At 38.3% G+C, this 20,494-nt stretch overlaps 1 protein-coding gene and 1 pseudogene across 5 annotated transcripts in view; both read right to left on the bottom strand.

The window, feature by feature from the left end:
• Window positions 1-10,981: 10,981 nt before the first annotated feature.
• Window positions 10,982-17,227, bottom strand: LOC149768249 (protein FAR1-RELATED SEQUENCE 5-like; annotated as a pseudogene).
• An 828-nt stretch (window positions 17,228-18,055) lies between these two features.
• Window positions 18,056-20,494, bottom strand: part of LOC148714604 (disease resistance protein RPM1-like) — a 40,808-nt gene continuing 38,369 nt past the window's right edge. For 2 of the 5 annotated variants that reach the window (XM_089928795.1, XM_089928793.1), the window contains one exon: window positions 18,056-18,220. The gene's annotated coding sequence lies outside the window, so the exon portion shown is untranslated. Of the gene's footprint in view, window positions 18,221-19,653; window positions 20,042-20,494 lie in introns of those variants that run through there. The other 3 variants (XM_089928796.1, XM_089928792.1, XM_089928794.1) reach the window with 2 other exon arrangements.

Below are 20,494 nucleotides of genomic sequence, written 5' to 3'. Positions count from 1 at the left end.
AAATATACATGAACTAAGATAAATACTTACTTTCGTAGAGCATTACGATTGCACTTAGCACGTGCAACAAGCCGTTAAACCCCTAGGTTACCCTAGTGGACGAGTGTTGTCTCGTGAGGGTTTGCAGTGAAGTTACCCACAAACTTCAATCCCAAAATAAAATTTGTTTTATGAAATGAAAGTCTAATTTCAAGTACATAACTGATAAGAATTTCAAAAGCACATAAGGTTTTAATTACTAAGTAGCCCAAATTCTAGGTTAGTATGCAATTTAAGTTGAAGTCATTAAGTTTTCCGTTAGAAAGTTGTAAGACTTATTTATACTTGAGTGCTCAGTGAAGTTTGGACCATGCACAAGCTAAGGTTTTGGATCTCCAAAATATCGCTAATATTAGTAGTTTCCAAGAATTGGTCGGACAAGACCTATTTGCTGATTCAAAATCATCTTTTCTGCAGGATTTCGAGAGTTGTGGATGTTTACTTTAATACCTCATGGGCTTTATCTGTAATATTACAGTTTACTCGAATTTTTGCAACAACGACTTTCACACTATTGTCTTTCTTAAGGTCAAAATATAATTTTTTTTTTAACTTTTTTTTTGAAACATGAAAATGTTTATATTGTGCACTTTTACTCCTGTGATGATTCCTCCATGTAGCGAGCAATTAGTCGACAATTCTCACACAAGTTGGCATGAGGTGTCGGGCATCAAGACTCCCCTACGGACCTATGCTCGGGTTCCTCATCACAAGCCCGCTGACCTTTGACAATAGGTAGCCCTTTTCGATGTACCTGACTAATTCCACCAAATAGTATTTTTTTTTTGGATCAGAAAAAGATGGTTCATCAGGATTCGAGCTTGCTACCGTATTCTCAACATAATGTCGAACCTATACCTTAGAAAATGCAGGCCAGATGTGTTGTGAAATTCAAAGCACTAATTAGCTTACAGCTCACTAAAAGGAACTTAATAAAAAGAACTCACTTTGCACTACTTCCGACTAGTCATTGGGCTCTTAGATTTTATATACCTTGTGTGTTGTAAGGAAATTAATTTTTTATTTTTTTATTCCAAAAATTTTCACTGAAAACTATTTTTTTTTAAATTCCAAATGCTTAAGAATACCCCCAAACCTAAATCTAACATTGTCCTCAATGTTAAAGAAAATTTAAAGCAGTAAGAGGACAGAGGAGAAGTTACCTGATATGGGCGGGTAAATTAAAAATTGGGGCAAAATACCCCCAAACCTGCATGTTAGTAATTTTTTTTTCTTTTTTTTTATAATATTTATATGTTGGGTTGCCTCCCAAGGAGCGCTAAGTTTTATGTCTTCAGCCAGACAATTCTAATTCATTCATGATAAACAGGGTCGGTCAGAAGTGTCTCCTCGACTTCTGGACTCAAATACTCAAGGTATGATTTTAAACGATGTCCATTAACTTGAAACGACCTACCATCTTTAGTATTGCATATTACTACCGCACCATGCGGATGCACTTTCTCTACCGTGTATGGGCCAATCCAGCGAGATTTAAGTTTCCCTGGGAATAGATGTAATCGAGAATCATATAAGAGAACTTTTTATCCTTGGTGAAACTCTTTACGAGTAATCATTTTATCATGCATGACTTTCATGCGATCCTTGTACTTCTTAACACACTCGTAAGCATCGTTCCTAATTTCTTCAAGCTCGTCGAGCTGAAGCTTTCTATGTTCTCCTGCCTTGTCGAGATCGAAATTTAGGCGTTTGATTGCCCAATACGGCTTGTGTTCTAACTCGACAGGTAAATGGCAAGCCTTGCCATAGACAATCCTATATGGGGACATTCCAATTGGTGTTTTGTAGGCCGTTCGATATGCCCACAATGCATCTGTTAACCTAAAGGACCAGTCCTTTCGAGATGGATTGACAGTTTTTTCAAGGATGGTCTTGATTTCTCTGTTGGAAATCTTAACTTGTCCACTTGTTTGTGGATGATATGGTGTACCGACCTTGTGGGTGATGTTGTACTTCCTAGCAAGGGCTTTAAAAATTCTATTGCAAAAATGTTTTCCCCCATCACTAATGATAGCACGAGGGGTGCCAAAGCGAGCGAAGACAGACTCCTTAAGAAACTTGATCACTACTTTATGATCATTGGTCTTACATGCGACAACCTCAATCCACTTGGACACATAGTCAACAGCTAGGAGTATGTACTGGTGCCCAAATGACATAGGAAAAGGACCCATAAAATCAATACCCCAAACATCAAAGATTTCTACAATTAAGATCGGGTTCAGAGGCATCTCATTTTTTCTTAAAATTTTTCCTAGTCTTTGACATCGGTCACATGATTTGCAATACTCGTGTGAGTCATGAAATAGTGTGGGCCAATAGAATCCGCACTGCAAAACCTTTGCAGCCGTCTTTTTACCACTGAAATGACCACCACAAGCATGGTCATGACAAAAGGAAAGGACTTTCCTTCGCTCGTATTCAGGGATACACCGTCGGATGATCTGATCAGGGCAATATTTAAATAGGTATGGTTCATCCCAAAAATACCACTTTACACGAGCTAGGAGGCGGAATTTCTTTTGTTTGGTCCATGAACTGGGCATTCGTTCAGTAACTAGATAGTTGACTACATCAGCATACCATGGAACATTGGTATGGGAAATCATCATTAATTGTTCATTAGGGAAGGTCTCGGACACAGGCATGGATTCTCCAGATGATTCAACAATTAATCTGGACAAGTGGTCAGCTACAACATTTTCAGATCCCTTTGGTTGGTGCACTAGGTTGATCGAGACTCTACTTTTATTTATCTTGTATTTCAAGATCAAATTTTTGAAGCAATAGGATCCAACGAATGAGTCTTGCCTTGGCATCCTTCTTTGTGAGAAGGTACTTAAGGGCGGCATGATCAGAATAAATGAGGACCTTGGATCCTATCAAATAGGGACGAAATTTATCTAGAGCAAAAACAACTGCCAACAATTCTTTTTCAGTGGTGGAATAGTTGAGTTGGGCGTCATTCAGAGTTTTGCTCGCATAATGAATAACATGGGGAAGCTTCTCTACTCGCTGTCCTAAGACGGCACCTATTGCATAATCAGATGCATCACACATGATTTCAAATGGCAGATTCCAATCAGGGGACCTTATGATGGGTGCTGAGGTTAGTTCAGACTTTAGTCTTTCGAAAGCAGTTATACAAATTGGCGAAAAATTAAAAGTAGCATCTTTCGCCAACAAATCGCATAAGGGTTTCGACAATTTACTGAAATCCTTGATAAAGCGGCGGTAAAAACCCGCATGCCCTAAAAAGGATCTGACTTCCCTAACAGTTTTGGGAGGTGGTAACTTGGCAATTAATTCTACTTTGGCTTTATCCACCTCGATTCCCCTTTGTGACACAATGTGTCTCAAAATAATACCTGATTGGACCATAAAATGGCATTTTTCCCAGTTAAGAACTAAATTTTTCTCTTTACATCGTTCTACAACAAGGGTCAAGTGATGGAGACATTCATTAAAATTGGATCCGAATAAAAAAGTCATCCATAAAAACTTCTAAAAATTTCTCCACCATGTCGGAGAAAATGCTCATCATACACCGCTGGAATGTAGCCGGTGCATTGCATAACCCAAAAGGCATGCGATGATAGGCAAAAGTGCCATAAAGACAGGTGAATGTGGTTTTCTCTTGATCCTCACGTGCAATTGGAACTTGGTTATATCCAGAATAACCATCAAGGAAACAGTAATGAGAATGGCCAGCTAGACGTTCTAACATTTGGTCAATGAAGGATAGTGGAAAGTGGTCTTTCCTAGTCATGGCGTTCAGCTTTCTGTAGTCGATGCACACTCGCCATCCAGTTTGGATTCGAGTTGGGACTAACTCATTTTGGTCATTCTTGATCACAGTAATTCCAGATTTCTTGGGTACGACTTGAACTGGGCTCACCCACTGACTATCAGAAATAGGATATATAATCCCTGCATCTAAGAGTTTAATGATTTCAGCTAGAACCACATCCTTCATGACTGGGTTAAGTCGCCTTTGTGGTTCTCTAGAGGTTTTTGCATCATCTTCTAGATGAATTTTATGTTGGATCACAGAAGGGCTAATCCCCTTAATATCAGCTATAGACCAGCCGATCGCTTCTTGATTTTTCTGAAGGATATTTAACAACTTCTCTTCCTGTTCTTCAGTTAAATTTGATGCAATAATAACAGGTAAGGTGTTGTTGTCCCCTAGAAATGCATATTTTAGGTTTTCAGGCAGATCTTTTAGTTCAAGCTGGGGAGGTTTGACACTTGAAGGTACTAGTTGGAATTCAGGTATAGGTAATGATTCAAATTTAGTAGCCCATCTGCTAGTATCCATTACAGGAATGGAATCTAGTAATGCATTAACCTCCTGATTCGACTCTCCTTCCTCACAATCTTGACTGAATTGGGCCAAACATCTTTCTAGTGGATCAAAATAACTTGATTCCTCGAAGGACTTGCTGATTATGTTTTCAATCATGTGAATTTCTTCTAAATCGTCCATCTCAGATGGTTGATTACTACTGTGAAAGATATTGAGTTGGACGGTCAAGTTTCCAAATGCTAAGGTCATTATCCCATTTCGGCAACTAATCACAGCATTTGAAGTGGCCAAAAATAGTCTACCAAGGATTACCGGGATGTGACTACCTGGGTTTTTCGCTGGTTCAGTTTCGAGGACTACAAAATCCACAGGGTAGTAAAACTCATTTACCTTTACAATTACATCCTCTACAATTCCCTTAGGATACTTCACAGTCCTATCTGCTAATGACAAAGTAATGTTTGTGGGCTTTAATTCCCCCAAACCTAGTTCGGTGTAGACAGAATAGGGTAATAGGTTTACACTTGCTCCTAAGTCTAATAGGGCTCTCCGAATGATGGTTTCTCCTATTTTAATTTCAACAGTGGGGCAACCACGGTCCTTGTATTTTGGGGCAATCTGTTGTTGAATAAGAGATGAGGCTTGTGCCGCCATCACAGCTTGCCTAGGAATACTGGTTTTCCTTTTCACCGTGGTTAGGTCTTTTAAGAATTTTGTATAGGAGGGGATCTGTCTGATGGCATCTAGGAAAGGTAAATTTATTTGGACATTTTTAAAGACTTCCATGATTTCATCGTACTGAGATTTTTTATTTGAGTCTTGTAGTCTACTAGGAAAGGGAGCCTTGGGTGTGTACGTCTCTATTGGTTTCTCCTCTATTCCTTGTGTTCCCTGTTCTTGTGCATTTTTTTGAGTGGGGTTCGGTTCATGCTTTTCTTCTTTTTCTTGTACAGGAAGTTGGACCTTGTTGTCCACTTGTTTGCCAGACCGTAAAGTAGTAATTGCCTGAACTTCATGGGTAGGGTTTCCATTAGAATCAATCTGAAACTGGCCTCTCGGCCCTTGATTCTGTTGCCTACTAGGGTTAGGCACTGGCTGACTAGGTAGTCCACCTTTCTTTCTATCCCCTAGAGAGTTTGCTATTTGGCTTAGACTAACCTCAAGTTTTGCAATCGCTTGCGCATGGAATTGGTTAGTCTGGGTTTGAGCCATGTTGGTCTGTTGTTGCTGTTGGATGAAGTCTTGTTGCTGCTTCATCATGTTAGCTATCATGGCTTCCAATGATGTAGTTTGCTGAGGGATAGGGACACTATAAGTAAGAATAGGTGGAGCCAATGATTGGTTTATTTGTGATGGACCTATCCTGAGAAAATTCTTCTGAAAACCTGGTGGACCACCTTGATGTTGAATAGATTCATTTTGCTTGTATGAGAAATTTGGGTGGAACCTATTATCAGGGTGGTAGACTGGGCTGAATGAATTGGGAGTGGGCTTCTTGAAGGCACTATATGAGTTTAGAGCATTTGCCTGCTCAGCCTTAATATTGGGTAAACTAGGACAACACTCCACTAGATGCTCAGAACTATTACACAAGATACATAAACTATGTGACTCGTGATCCACTTTCATGATGGGATTTAGCTCTTTGTATGAACTCGAGCTAGTGGAAACAGTGAAAGCATCAAACTTTTTGCTTAAGTTGTTCATTCCAGTCACCAGATTGGGCATGACATTTTTGAGTTCTGGGTCTGCTTTCATTTCATAATTACCTGGTTTTCTAGATCCGAACTCATCTCTATTTACTTCCTCACCATAGCTACTCCAATTTTGGGCGTTCTCGGCTAAGTCAACAAGAAATTCATAGGCTTGATTCGGGTTTGGTTCATGAACCTACCCTTGTGCATGGACTCGATCATGTTTCTATGTGCCGGAGGTAGTTCTTTGTAAAAGAAGTGGACTAGATCAGCCTTGTCAAGCCCATGGTGCGGGCACTTGACCAAAAGATCATGAAATCTTTTCCAAAGTTGGGAAAATTTCTCCTCAGATTTTTCTCTAAAAGTTCTGATGGCATCCTTAATTTTTTCAGTTTTTACCATGGGATAGAACTTAGCCATGAACTTCCTAGATAGTTGTTCCCATGATGTGATGGAATTAGAAGCAAGAGAATACAGCCATGCAGTGGCACGATCCTCTAAAGTCATGGGAAACAACCTTAATTTAATACCTCTTCATCTAAATTTTGATTTCTAAATGTTTGACAGATTGTCAAAAATTTGTTTAGATGAATGTAGGGTTGTTCGCTCTCGAACCCATGAAACTTGGGTAACATGTTTATTGTTGCAGCCCGAATCTCGAATTGGGCTGCATTATTAATTGGTAATACTATGCAAGTAGGGGGACTAGTAGATGCGGGTGCAAACAACTCATTCAAAGTTCTGATATGTTCACCCATTGTAGAGATTGACGGTTGGTTTACAGTTCGCAGGTTGTGATGAAAAGTTCTGTCAATTTCAGGATCAAATGGGGTTAACTTATCCCTTAATGACCTTCTACCATGCATACATTATCAACAATTCATTAGATTTGACTCCTAAAATAAACGAAATCCTAAGAGAAGAGAAGGGCTAGACACAGATGACCACAACCAACACCACACAACAATTTGACCCTATTAGTCTTAGAATTAAGTGAGGTTTAGTAGCTTCTTAAATCTAGTTGCACAGAGATTTATCAGGTTAAAAAGTTCCTGAAATTCTCTCTAGATTAGACAGCTCCTAATCTCCCTTTCAGATTAAGCTTGAGCTTACCAGTTAAGCGATCCAGTAACCAGTGACCAGAAAAGTCCCGGGGTGTGTGGTGGTGCCAGAAGGGATACACCGATACCACAATACCCGTAACAGTTCTCACTATTGTAAAACTTTTCTAGACATTATCAATTACTAAATTCTCACTGGAGTGGCTTTCAGCCGCTTCTTTCCAAGAGCCTCATTGAGCTCGAAAACCCTAAGGCCAATGTCTAACTTGATTTTAATTTAATTTAGCTTAGGATATGGATGCAAGGTGGTGATTTTTGGGCTAAGGACAGGTAATGACTTCCCGACCTTATCTTTTTAATGGGTTTTGCCCTTAAATTCTTTTATGCAAATGCTTAATACTAAATGCAGTAAATAATCAATAATTCTTTAAAGTTTATGCAATGTCATTAGGTTGTACTGATTAAATGAGCAAACAAATTTTTTTCTTATTTTTTATTTTTTAATATTTTTTTTATTTTTTTTATTTTTTTTTGTATAGCAATAACTTGAATGTAAATTAAACACAATCCTTATACATCAGTCAATCTCCGAATGCCCGTTGAATAAGCTCTGGAGATTACTTCGTGAGGAGTCCCAATAGAGGTATGATAACCTCGGGGGATTGCACCCTATCAATTACTAGCAAAAATAATAATTTTTTTTATTTTTTTTTTGATTTAATTTTTTTCTTTTAAACTTCAAATTTCGAATCTCAGAATTCAAATTTTGAATTTAAATTTTTTTTGAATTTTTGAATTTTGGAATTTTTTTTAATTTTAATTTTTTTAAAAAAATTTTAAATTTCGAATTTCAAATTTTAGAATTTAATAACTACGAAATTATTAACTAAAAATTATCAAAATAAGAAAAATTAATAAAAATAAAAATAAAAACTTACTACCGGAGTGCGTTCACTCCTGGCATCCAAAATCCGATTTGATCTTCGTGATCGTTCTTGCTTCTCGATTTACCTCTCCGGCAACGGCGCCAAAATTTTGTTCGTCCAATTCTTGTTTACATAAAAATATGCTAAACAGATCGTTGTTAGAACCAACAAACAAAGTTTAATTTAATTCTGCTCTTACCTTTCCTACTCGAAGAATAGCGGTTGTAAGAGGTCGATCCACAGGGAGGCGGTTGGAGTTGCTTAAAAATAAAAACGTTCACTTGGATTCAAAAGCGATTTTTGAATAACGAAAGAAAAACATTATGTCGGGGATTTTGATATGATTTTCTAATTGAAACTAACTAAAAGAAAGGTACTCAGATTCGAAAAGCATAATTAATCAAAGAAGAGTTTTGGCATAAATTAAAATGGATGAAAACAGTGCTAAGAAGATTGAAACCTGGAACATAAATTGCATGAAAGAAAGTTTCATATTTTGCATGAAAGAAAAATTAAAAGATTGCACAAAAAAAAAAGAAATTAAACTGAACCTAGAACAAAGATTGCATGGAAGAAAATTGATTGATCTCATAAAAAAAATGATTACAAAAAGTAAAAAAACTTGAAGATGAAGCCTAATGCTCCTTTCTTCTGCAAATAGAAAAATAAAATAAAACTGAGAAAATCCCTTTCTCTCCCACGGTGGGACTTCGACATAAACTAATCTTTCTTTCTTTTTTTTTTCTTTCTTTCCAAGAACAGAGCACTCTGTTCTTGGTTCTTCTTCCTCCTTGGACCAGCCGACCAAGAGCCCTTTCCTTGGTTCCTCTTTTTCTTGGCCTCCACCCCAACCGAGCACACCCTCTCTAAGCTCCTCCTCCCCTCTTTTATAGGCCCTTGGAGATGTAGTGGAGGCGGGATCAGCGGGATCGGCTGGGCGGATCACGGAAGGGAGGCTCGGTCTTACTTCTTTGGGCCATGGATGCGGGATCGCCGGAATGCTTGATGCGGAAGGCGGGGACGCGGGCTTCCTTCTTCGGGTGCTGCTGGGAGCTGAAGCGGAAGGTGGCGACGCGGATCCAGTGCTGCATCACGGGCGGAAGAAATGGGATCGCCGGTGATTGCGGAGGAGGGGCTGAAGCCGGAGGAGACGATCACGGTTTGATGGGCGCCTGGGATCTGCCTTGCTGGGAGGGGGGATTTGATGCTGGGAGCTGAAGTGGAAGGAAGAAGTTGGATGCTGAAATCATCGGAAATCTAGGACGCTGGGGATGCTGAGGATGCGGACGGCCTGGCACGGATGCAAGGAAGGAAGTCTGTCTCGCTGGGAGGGAGATGAATGCGGACGGCTGATTTGGGTGCATGGAAGGAAGGCACGGATGGCTGGGATCTGCCTTGCCAGGAGGGGGGATTTGATGCGGCTTGCTTATTTGGGAGGCTTGGAAGAGAGGCTAAAGCCGGAGGGAGCTGATCTGGATCATTGGATACGGACACGGAGATGCTCGCGATGTTGTGTTGTATCGCGGGATGAAGTCAGGATGTGCAGGCCCTGGAAGATGCTGGTTTGACTTGAGCTCGGGCTGCCGGACATTGGGCTCAAACCCGATATTATTGGGTTTCTTGGATTACTTGCACTCAAACACGAATACAACGTTAGTTAGTTAATTTTATTATTAATGATTAGCTATAATACTAATTAAGATGGTATGACGATTGCACTTTTGTGCTCTCATCAAGCGGGTGATTCATACATCATCGTATCTCTTCATTAGGTGGTGGCAGTCGTGATGATTCCATTATGAGGATATCTATCTCTAAGGAGCACCATAGAGAACAACCAACAACTGCGATGAGGATTACATTATTGGTCTGGGAGGCTTCGGAATGGTGTACAAAGAAAGGGACCTTGTCAGACTAAAGAGCTGTTGCGATTAAGAGATCCAAAATTGCAACCAAAGGTGAAATCAAGCCGTTCATAATTAAATGAAGTCATTCTCCTCTCCACCATCAACCATAAGAATGTGGTGAAGCGCTTGGGGTGTTGCTTAGAGACCTAAGTGCCCTTGCTGTTGTTTCAATTCATGTCGAATGGAACCCTCTCTCACCACATCCATGGCGAAGGTCGTCGAGGCTTGTTATCTTTAGAAAATCAAGCGAGGATCACTGTAGAAGCTGCTGAAGCACTGGCCTACCTTCACTCATCAGCCTCCACTCCAATCATCCACAGAGATGTGAAGTCCGCCATCATACTCTTGGATGACATCTACATAGCTAAAGTTTTAGATTTTGGTACTTCAAGGTTGGTTCTATTCGATCGAAACTGCCTTAATTACTTCCCTGATGAGAGGAATATTTGGGTACTTGGACCATAATACTTCCATTCTAGTCAATTCGCAGATAAGAATATTCGTCGAGCTCTTGATAGATGAGAAGGCTGTCTCGATGAATAAATCTCAAGAATATAGTAGATGCGAAACATTTCATTTCTTGCATGAATGAGGGTCGACTTTGTGAGATTCTCGAGGATCGCATCCTCCGTGAGGGATCCATGGAGCAATTGATGGCAGTCGTGGAGCTCACCGAGAGATGCCTTCGATTGAATGGAGAGGAGAGGCCCACAGTAAGAAAGGTGGTGACCAAGTTAGAGGGTTTGAGAACGTAAAATTTTATGTTTCCTTAGATACTTTTTTTTTTCATCCAAGTTGATTTACAAATGTGCTGAGCAGCAAATCTGCAGTCAAAATTATATGTTTCCTTAGGCACTAATTTTTTTCTGAAAAAATTTAATAGAACTTGCAATATGTGCAGATTAATTAAGACTTAAAATGTCATAAGGAAGCCATTACTATTGAAGTCATCATATGTCTTATATTGCATCATTTTTAGCAATAGGACAACTGCGCCTTGCATGACTACGTTGATGACAATGTTCGCATCGATCTTGCGGTATTTCATAATGGGACTTTAATCGCTTCTTAGGGGGTCAGGCACCGTAGGAAAGGGACCATGATCCTCGTTTGGAGCTGGAGCTTCTTCATTGCGACGGTTGAAGGATCTAGGAAAACACAGACCATCTACATTTCTTATTATAAAAAGCTTCAATCTACCATTATCTCAACATAATGCTCCTTAGATTTTGATGCTTCATAAAATATCTGATCACCCATATTGATCATGCGCCAAAATCTAATTAAAGGATGGGGAGCATTCTGCATGCGAGAATGCCGGTTCGAAGAAATACCCACTTTCAAGTATGATGAGGCCAGTTTGCAACACTTGCCGAGCGTGGCTCAGTCCAGCCCATGCCACCCTCAGCTCAGCACCAGGAAATAAGGTGTCGAAGATCTGACGGCCTCCGGCAGCCACCATCTTGGCGTTTGGGTCTCTGATGATGAAGCCAACATCTCTCCTCCATCCACCATCAAGCATGCATCCATCAAAGTTGACATTGAGAAAACTCGATGGTGGGAGCTCTTAAGTGAAAAACATCGTTTGAGGCATTACACAAGCAAGGGGAGAGCTCAGGTGTCCCGAGCTATCAAATCAGAGAGGGACAGTAGATGGATTCAGGGTGGCTCCAGTAACGAGGGAGGGAGCCACCCTCTGCTTCGCAATATTTGGGCTTTGATGAGTAATTGGGTGGTCTTTGAGGCCAAGCATGTTTCCAGAGAAGTAAATGGAGCCGCAGACTAGGTGGCCTCGTATGGGGCCAATCACTCTGGAGGCACCCTATGGGTTAGAAAAGGGCAGCTGCGTAGAGCACTCCGGAACCTATTATTTTTTGACTTTATTGGATGTATCCGTACTAAAAATGTATGAATTATCCATTTTAGCAAAAAAAAAAACATACTTCTGTATTTTTCATCCATCTAGACCAAATGCAACATGAGGGAATTGTTACTTGCTATAATTGCCTCAACACAGCAAACACGACTAGATTCCATACCTACTGTCTGCAACTCCCAAAAACTATATCCAATCTATTTTATTCCATTACCAAGCTTACAATTCACCTTAGCCACAACATCATTTCTTGTTCCATTTGCCATCATGAATTCATTGGAGCATGCAGAGTCTAAAAATGGACAATCACATCATGCTTTACCATCTTAAGCTCTTGTTGGACAAGCTCAAAAATGGTTGGAGTGTACATCGTTGCAGCATCCATTTCTAGCTCTCGCAAATCTGTGCAACAACAAGGGATCGATTGCAGGGTTTACAATCGTCTCCGGCCTCACTCCAATGGCGCATACGTGAAGCACATAGATCATAGTGGTCAATTAGGTCCTTTAGGTGCATCTTTCGAAATAAATATCTATGCAAGCTCGAGTTTAAGCTTTCACTTGGTTGGGTACTTGTATACCCAAGAAACGCTCGTCCATGAAGATATGCTTTAGCCCCATATTTTCCTGTTTTGCATAAATTATTTCATATACTCATGATCTTCTGCAATATTATGCTTAAGAAAGAGCCCCTTCCATTCACTCTCAAATTGATCTAGAGTGCATTCATCAAACATTAAACCCTTAGCATCATTTAGTAGATCATGGTTTTTTATATGATCAGCCAATTGCATGTTTCAACATATGCAAACTACATGAATGATGAGCTGCATAGAAAGGCATTCTTGATTGCTTTGCGCATTGCATGGTATCCATCAGTGATGATAGATTGTGGATGACTTTGGTACATTGCTCTCAGAAATGTTGGTAGAAACCATTTGTAACTTTCTACAGTCTCATTCGAAACAAAACCATATTCAAAGACAATGGTTTTACGATGATGGTTTATTCCAATGAAGGGGATGAAGGGCATGAAGCGCCGGTGGGTGCGACAACTACTATCAAACACGAGCAAATTAATCACCAAAATCCATGTAATCTATGCGAGATTGCGTATCAGACCAAAATAAATTGGTCAGGCAGCCTTCAGCATCTGTTTCGTAGCTATAAAAAATTCTAGGCCTATCTCACTACTCTCCTTCATGTATTTTAGCACCTCCTTAATATCACCTTCTAAAATCTTCTTCCTAGCACTCTGGTAGCGAAGATTGTATAGATCTTTGTATGCGAACGATATATTTTCATACCCACCTTCTCTATGTTCCAAAAAATCGAAAATTTTACTTTTTCGAATATCGACAAATGCTAAGCTTGCAATTTCAGCTTTCCGAACATCGTCTAAGTTGCGATGTGATCGGGGAAATGGGACTTCGTCTGGTCCAGCTAGCTGATGATTATGGTTTTCTTCAAAGTTAATTATACACAAACCATTGCTTGTGTTGGGATAAAAAAGAATAGTAAAATGTTCAGGGCAATCACATGCTTCTCATCTCCTGAACCCTCCCTTGAGCAAACAAAACGTCAGTGAATGATTGCACCGGTCTCCAAGTCATGTTTTACTGTATCTTTCCTGATACTAAACCATTGATACTTTGCATATTTATTGAAAAATTTATATCCATTTTTTCCCAAAGGAAAAGGTCACCAATATTATGTTCGCAATGGTAAGTGATCATGGGTCCATGTTTTTTAAATGCATTGCTTCGCCATGTCCATCAATGGGTGCCTTGCCTTTCCTTGTATAACTCCCTTCCATGAGGATTGTTGAGGGAAATACAGGTCGCCCCAAAAATCTGATCGGACGACCGACCTCAAACGCCCGACCTCGGACGCCCGACCTCAAACGCCCGACCTCGGATAACCGACCTCGGATGACCGACCTGGTGCCCGACCTCGGACGGCCTGTCGCCAGACCAGGCATCCGAACCTGAACTCTCAACCTCGAAACGCCCGACCTAGAGAACGCCCGACCTCAGAAGGCATCCAATCTCTAGGAGTCAGACCTCACCAACTACTCGCCACTGTCACGTCCTCCTATGGCCCAACTCGGAACTACGCTTTGACTGGCTTACGCGACAATTAATGCGCATGGTCTTTGCAGACCTCTGGCTTACGTGACAATTAATGCGCATGGTCTCTGTAGACCTCCGGCTTACGTGACAATTAATGCGCATGGTCTCTGCAGACTTCCGGCTTACTCAACAATTAACGCGTATGGCTCCTTTTGTCTACGGATCTCCAATCCTCCACGGTAAATCAGCTCGGCTGTGATCAATCAGCCATGACAACTCCATAATTCCGACCTCATTCTCTACGGCAAAGCATTAATTCCCATGATCGTGCATCAATCTATGCGACGTGCTCAGCCGTACAGTAACCTGGACCCATCGCGTCACAGGTAACCCAGCACCCCACTATAAAAGAGGAATTCCTCTACCGTAAAGGGGCAGAGGACTGAAACTTTGAAAAAATTGCTCTTGCTCATATTCCACCTCTGACTTAAGCATCGGAGGGCCGGCGCCGGAAACCCCCGGCTTCTTCTTGCAGGTCTCCCAGAGGACGCCACCCGCCGACGGACCGCCACCACCCGCAGCCCATTGATCCTCACCGGAGCTCCCCCTTTTTAGCCGACGGTCGCCTCCGGGCCCAGTTTCCAGCAACAAGGATGATATCATGTATGAACCTATATGGAACGATACAACATACATTATAGCTTCCACATATAATTTGAAAATACCATGTATAGAGGTATGGGTATCTGTAAGACTTAATACCGACAATTTCAGATTATGTATTTTAATTTTGAAATTCAAATATATGATATACAATGCAGTTGAGTTCCACTTCTAACAAGGATGAAAATAGTCAAAACCTTATCATAAATAGTCCATGGCTTATTCATGAGGTTTTTATGACATGGAATAAATGATGCCATTCATCATGTTTGTCCTTGGCTTTTTTCCCCCTATTTTCCACATCTCCTACCATGTGTCTGCTCATAGATATATCAGTTCTTTACATTCTTCAAGTATTATTTTGTGATCCAGACATGGGTAGAGTAAATTTGGTGAAATTGCCAACACTATAAGAACTGGGATTAGATCATTTTTTTTTCTCCAGAAAACGAGCACTTCATACAGTACGAGTGCAAGATTAGATCACTCTTTGTTAATGGCTTGTGCTTGCATGATTGGGCGATAGAAAATTTATCGAACCAATTTGGTTCAGTTCCAGGTACTCATACCAGATACTTAAATTAGCTTAGAATCTATCGGAGAGAATTTTCTTACACATTGAAAATATCCAGCGACATCCACATTCACGTACCTGCTTGCAAAAATATAACATAAAGATAATATGCATTAATTGTTTTTTAACTTCAGACTAACAAAAAATTCAATGCCTTATAAATGCACAACATCATGTGACTGAATATGTGGAAATTTTGTCTATAAAACATTGCAAGAGTGAAAGGAGAACACTGCAAATTTACTGAATATAAGGAAAATTTGACTATAAAGCATTGCATGAGTGAAGGAAAAACACTATAAATTTACTTTCATGTGCAGCATTGCATACTTGCATTTTAATTTTTCTGGTAATATCCAATATTGGCAATCACTCTAGAAATAAGCTAATACTAGAAGAAAGACAAAACAATATCTTTTAACCAAGATTCACCGTTTCGGTATCAGATTCCGTACTGATGCTACGCTAGCATAGTGTCGGTACGATATAGTACAGAATTTTTTTGGCATACCGAGCGTCAGTATACTACCTATATCGGGTATGGGTACCGAACCGTATAATATAGTATGTCCTGTACTATCTGGTTCGGGCCGATGCGACGTACCTTATTTTCAATTCAATAATTTCAAGAGCCAGAACCAATTTATTTTTTCTCCTTTGATCCTTAATTTTTTTTGGCAAAAAAGGACAAGGGAATAAGACAGGAAATAAGGAATAATAGGGGCCTCTGGATAAGACCCTCGAATAGCTTGTTTTCATGCGGATAGCGTAGTAAAGGACACCCTATAGTACAAACTACGAAAGCACATTTCTATGAAAATAATATCGAATGCCTCCAAGTTCCCATAGGCTAGAGTTGAAACTTACTTGAGTAGGTAGGTGAAACTTCTGTAACGGTATTCTTTCAAGGCAATTCCTTCTTCTTTACAGCATCCATTCACACAAAGAGAAGCAAACAGTGGTCCTTCTTGATGGGTGAGAGGGGAGCACTTGTGTCGATATGCGTCAGCGGATAAAGGGATGTCTAATTTTGGGCAAGATCAGGGAGACAAATAGAAATGGGGGATTAGGGATGTTGAATGCGAGAGAGAGAGAGAGAGAGAGAGAGAGAGATGCATAGCTAATCAACAACTATGATTAATCATATTTTTAGTAAAAAAAGCACCATCGCAATCCCCTTATTTAAGAGTAATTATTAAATCCATAGAAAATGAAGGCCAGACTCTTAATGGAACATTATATAGAGGATATTTTAGTCAATTACATGGGTGCGATGAAAGCGAAGTATGACCAAACCCTCCAACTATTTACATTTAGGAATGCTAGATATTTTACTCATTTCATTCTATTTGCACCAAATTTTGGGCCTTCAATGTCAAGTTGATTCTTATTTGATGATTTAAGATGCCACCTTTTGTAAGTAACTTACATTTGAGACCTTGTTAACTAGCAAGAAACTCATCAACAACTAGGGCAAAGATAACAAGTAAGGGTATTAGCCTCTAGAAAGTTATATTAAGTGGTGAAATTGTTAACATATAAGTGTGCTAATCAATTATTAATATATGCCCCAATTCCACTTGTACTGGCGTTTTGCCATATTTTGTGATGGTTGCAATTAAGCAATATTTTTATATGGTGACAATCTAAAAAATCCTTTCCATTCACTTTTTCTGGTTTGGTTGGAATATAAGAGGATGAGCAGGATGAGCTTTGCGCCATCTACCATTTATCAAGTTGCCCTATAAAATATAATATTTTGACAATTCTGCCAAATGGTTGATTGTAAGTTGCTATAAAATATATTGAACAGAATTTTTTTTCATTTTGGAGCCAAAATTGAGGGCCTATTTGGTAGCGCTTTTAATTTTAATTTTATTTTTAAATAAAATAATAGAATCGAGATGAAAAATAAGAAATAACTTACTTTCACTATTTTCGAAAATAAGAAACTCATATCTTTTACCACCACCACTACACCATCTCTACCACTACCATCATGGATGTCACCACCACCATTGGTGTCTCCACCATCTATTGCCACCAACACCACCACCATTTTATCCATTACCAATGTCGTTACCATCGTCACTATTGTTTCTACCACCATCATCATTGTCTCCACGATAGTAATTATATGATAACAACCACTGTTGCTATTATCCCACCAATTAGCCACATCATCGTTGCCACTATAATTTTTATCGCTCTACCACTATCATTGCTACCATCACAACATCATCTATGCTCCCACCACCAACACCATAACCACCACCACACCTATGCCCTCTACTATCTCCGCCACACTATTACCGCCTTGGCCACCATTGACATATCTATATTTTTAAAAAGTAATTGATAATATAAAACATATTTATATTTTGACATTCAAAATTAAATCGAAATAGAATTTTTACTTTTTGATATTTTAAAATAAGAAAATGAAAGTAATGTCAAATGACAACTTAAATTCTTCTGATGTGCATCCAAAATCTTAAAAAAAATATGCAGATATCATTGTCATGCTCTATCTAGCAAAGGTACATGTCACTACAAAAGTTGTGGTGCACCATATAACTCACTAGGCTTGAATCTTGGACCTTACCCAAGTGAAGAGCGATGTTAACTAGCTGAGCTATTATATATTGGCTTTTGTTACTAAAACTTTATGTTTGAAAATACTGAAGGATTGAGCCATTCTTTATAATTGCACTACTAAGCCTAGCCTATCTGCAATTAGGAGCCAATTACAACTTTGAATTCACAAGCCCCAATCCTAATGAAATAGTATCATGCCTCGAACCCAACACTCGGGTCCGACCACGTAACACGGCCGCACACTCTCTAAGGCAGTGCCCTAAAGAATATGCTAGGCTTGAGATGAATAATATCCACATAACACCAACAATTATAATTAAATCAATCCAATAATACCACTAACATTAAATCATCAACTAGTTAAATTATATAGTTTCTGACGTCCATCAGTATCAGCAAAATAAAAGAGATAATTAGCTAACTAACTAGTAGCAGCACCAACTCTGCATCCCTCCCATTCAAAATTATGCCCCTTGTGACTCTGGAAAAAAATGCAAAGAAGAATATGAGCTTTTCTAGCCTAGAAAGAATTCCGAACCACTATACCATGAATAATAAGAAAATAATCAATTAGCAATACCAGATAAAATGAATATTGTATCAATACTTAGAAAGCTCATACAAATAACATGCACATAAGTTCTCATTATCATCTTTTCAAAGAAGCATATATACAAATACATAGATACATACATATATATACATACATACATATATATATATATGTATGTATCTATATATATATGTATGTATATATATATATATGTATGTATGTATATACATACATACATACATACATATATATATGTGTGTGTGTGTGTGTGTGTGTGTATGTATATGTGTGTGTGTATATATATATATATGTATGTGTGTATATATATATATATATGTATGTATGTATATATATATGTATGTATGTATATGTATATATATGTATGTATATACACATACATGTATGTATATACATACATATGTATATATATAGATATATGTATATATATATGTTTATATATAGATATATGTATATATATATGTATATATATATATATATATATGTATATATATATATATGTATATATATAGATATATGTATATATATATATGTATATATATAGATATATGTATATATATATGTATATATATATATATGTATATATATATATATATGTATATATATATATATATGTATATATATATATATATATGTAATATATATCATCCCCTAATTTTGTATACGCAAGGGGATTCAAACTACACTATAGCTAATTCTTAGGTGTGGCAGCTTTGCGGCATCCATTACAGTTACCACAGACAAGCACAGATTCACCAATACTGATGGATTAATCTATACCTTCTCCTTATAAGAAATGTGCTGAGGATGTAATCTTTCTCACCAATTTAGATTTCTACCATATCCTAGCACTACACCCTTACCGTAACCTAGCACCATAACCCTTATCAATTGAATTGTGGTATGATGATAGCAAAATTCATTGGAAGTCAAGGCTAATCAAATCATCTTCTTTTCGATTATCCTCTTTCTGGTTACTCAAATATTGCTATCACTCCCATGATTTACCCCGCTATTGCGAGAACTTGCGAACAAGTTTTCTGGCTTGCTCATTGCTAGGCGGTGAGAAAAGCTCAGCCAATAGCCATAAAAAAATACAACTATCTTTCTTTAAGGGAAAAAAAACTTCTCACTTGATTCTATTTGATTTTAGAAAAAAATTATCTCAAAATGTGGAAAGGAGCTTTAAAGGTAATTGTACTCCTGAAGCTTTATAAATGACTTAGAGCGAAGTCACAAGTTTTATAGAATGCACCAACTAATAAAATAACAAGTTCAATAGTCCTCTCTCAAAATATAGAAAGGAGCTCGTAAAGATAATGGTACTACTAAAGCCCCATAAATGACTTAGAGCAAAGTCACAATTTATATAGTATGCACCAACTAATAAAATAACAAACTCAATTATCCTCACCCAACCGAAAAATAGAAGATCTTAGGAAAAAGTAATTTCCAGTTAATTACATAAGCAATCTAATGAAGAAAAAAAACACATATTACACATCATTATGACTACATGAGCATTTAAAGACACCACATTTTGAGTATATTGAATGGATCCTAATAGAATAGGGCAAGCACTTATACACATAATACACGGCAGACAGATCTTTATGAGCAAAGTACATTATAAGTAGAAAGAGAAAAATTTAATAAAATATCTGCTAGAATTTTAATCTTGTGAGCTTGTTCTCAACTCCCTAAAATGATTTTCCTGCAAGATGAAGCAACCTTTATTCATCCAAGGTCAATAAAACAATTGAATAGATTAATGAGCTAGATGCATAATTTTCTAAATATTCCATACCTCCATAATCCAAAATGTATGCTAAAAAGAGTATGATAAATTAAGAAAAGTTATGAAGAAAATGAGTTATACAAAATTTTTAAATCAATAAAATCAAATTATGAAGTGAAGATTATATGAAATATCTAATAAAGCCTATTTTTGAGTAAAATCTGAATGGAAGTAAAAATCAAAATGAAGTTTTACTTGGAGGGAATTGTAAGTGCATATCATAATTTAGATTTTGAGAAATACATAAAAGGAAAGTATCATACCACAAAAAAGGCGCATATTTTTAAGAGAAAAAAATATAGGACAATAGCATAGAGATGAAGAGAGGGAAAATGGTTAGCTTTGGAGCAGTGAAAAGGAAATATATAGATCGAGAAAAGAAAAAT

This window comes from Phoenix dactylifera, chromosome 2, assembly GCF_051530095.1.
Source record: "Phoenix dactylifera cultivar Ajwa chromosome 2, Ajwa_hap1_PhDact_Kaust_v1.1, whole genome shotgun sequence".
Lineage (NCBI taxonomy): Eukaryota > Viridiplantae > Streptophyta > Magnoliopsida > Arecales > Arecaceae > Phoenix > Phoenix dactylifera.
The sequence above is the reverse complement of the archived record's forward strand: the minus strand, read 5'-3'. Positions and strand labels throughout refer to the sequence as shown.